The sequence below is a fragment of the Vicia villosa genome, linkage group LG3 (assembly GCF_029867415.1).
Source record: "Vicia villosa cultivar HV-30 ecotype Madison, WI linkage group LG3, Vvil1.0, whole genome shotgun sequence".
In the NCBI taxonomy this organism is placed as follows: Eukaryota; Viridiplantae; Streptophyta; class Magnoliopsida; order Fabales; family Fabaceae; genus Vicia; species Vicia villosa.
Window position 1 is genome coordinate 114,207,692 of NC_081182.1, and position 2,487 is coordinate 114,210,178.

Here is a 2,487-nt window from a genome sequence, read left to right on the forward strand (position 1 = left end):
ATCAAGTTCTGATGGTACTTGTATTGAATCATCTTCTGAAATTAGAAACACTTAAATTAGAGTGCCACATTTGCTTATACAAAATTTATTTGCTTGTTATCATCAAAACACGACAAATATGTTTAGAACCAAATTATGTTCTAACACACTTTATGCACTCCAAAGTGATGTTTAATACCTTAAGGAACAAATGGAATCATGTAGATAGTTCTCTTAACATTATTGAGAAGGCAAAGATCTCTCTTAATATACCATTGCGTTCACATGTTCCTTGCTCTGGCATTTTAGTAGTAGAAATCCTGAAATTCTCACTGACTTTTTTTTCAAGTGCAAATTTGTTTTAAGTGATTAATTTTATATTTTTTATTCATCTGGAAGAAGTAGCTTGATAACCTTAGTTTTTCTCTAAAGAGGAATCATAATACTAATTTGATAGCTATGGTGTGATGGTGATGCTACAGGGTGAACTAGAATTTAGATATATACTTTATGTTCCTGCCTATGCTCCATTAGGGAAGGATGACGTGATCAATTTCAAGATCACGAATATAAGAAATTAGGTTAAGAGATTGTTCTTTTGAGATGAGTTTGATGGAGAACTGGTATAGTAACTTTGTTGTACAATCATTTTGATTTGTATTTTGTCATACATAATCTTGTTAATAATATGAAGGTCCCTTAATAGTAGCTCTTTGGTTGGCTGAATTTTCCAATTTGAAAACAGATTGGGGATTGATTTTCTAGTGTTTTGTATGCTTCCAAGTACTTTGGTATTTAACGTTGCTTATTTTGTGTTTGAAACAACTGGATGTTGTTGTTGGAGGGGACAAAACTGATACTGACAAAAACATGTCAACCGTGTTTAACATATTGAGGGAAAATAGTAATGTGTAGCTTGAACACTTAATTTTGAATAGATTTTTGTTTGTCGAGACAATGGAGAATTTTATTTTCTTACTATCAACTGCCTACTTATTATTATTATTATTATTATTATTATTATTATTATTATTATTATTATTATTATTATTATTATTATTATTATTATTATTATTATTATTATTGTACCTTCTATACTTACATATAATTTGTCACTAAGGTGCAGTTGTGAAATGGTAAAGTTTATGAGATATGTTAAATAATCTTCATATGGCTACAGTATATTTCAAAATTTACAAGAGAAATACAATATTACATGAATTCAACAAGGTATAGATTTATATCATATTAATTAACTATATATATATATATATATATATATATATATATATATATATATATATATATATATATATATATATATATATATATATATATATATATATATATATATATATATATATATATATATAAGTGTATCAATTTAATTTATCTATGAAACCTTTTTCATTAAATTTATCTTTCTATCAATTATATCAATTATCAGTAGTCCAACTGCCACAATATTTAAGAGTGAAGGAGTAGAAGATTCAATGTCCCCTAATGTAGCTTCATTCATTTACATCAAAAGGTCCAAACCCAATTACACTGAATACTCTCAAGGTAACATGAAAAAGATATATATATATATATATATATATATATATATATATATATATATATATATATATATATATATATATATATATATATATATATATATATATATATATATATATATATATATATATATATATCCAGTGAGAACTAATATCTATCGTGAGAAACGAGAACTATCGATATCAACCATCTGATTTAATTAACGCTTAAGATTTAATTATTTCATATTAAGAGCACTTTATAGAATCTTTTCTATTATTCTTAATATTAAAAAATTTCATAAAAATAAAATCTTACCAAAAATATAATTCTATATGCTATTTAATTTTATATCAAACATATCAATTTTAATTTTTTTTTCATGTTATCTCGTTTTTTTTTCAAACTCTCTTGATTCTTTAGTTTATTATAAAAAATATTATATTCAATATTTTCTATTGTTGGGTATTTATTTTATTAAAATAGACATGATTGTAAAATAGACATGTCTAAGTGTAGAACTTTATTTAATTTTTTTATTGCAGACTTTATTTATTTATCTCCTATATATTCATTTATTAAAAGTATTAAAGAATTTGAAATTATTAGTTATATTTTACTTTGTTTGATTTATTTATTTACAAGTTAGAAATTATTATTTTAACAAATTCTACTAAATAAAAGTACATCATTAATTTATCATCTATATTTTTATTTGATTTTTATGATTAAAAATATTTCTTTTATAGAAAGATATTTTCATTTAATTTATCACTTATGTTTTATTAAAAATATTAAAGAAATGTGAAAGTATTGCCAATATTTTAATTTTGTTGATTTATTTATTTGCGTGTTTGGAAATTTTTTATTTTTATAAATTTTACCATTGTAATTATTTTAATAATTGATACTATTGTAATAGTTTTTTAATATTTGTGACCCCTCTTAACTATTGATAAATTATAATTT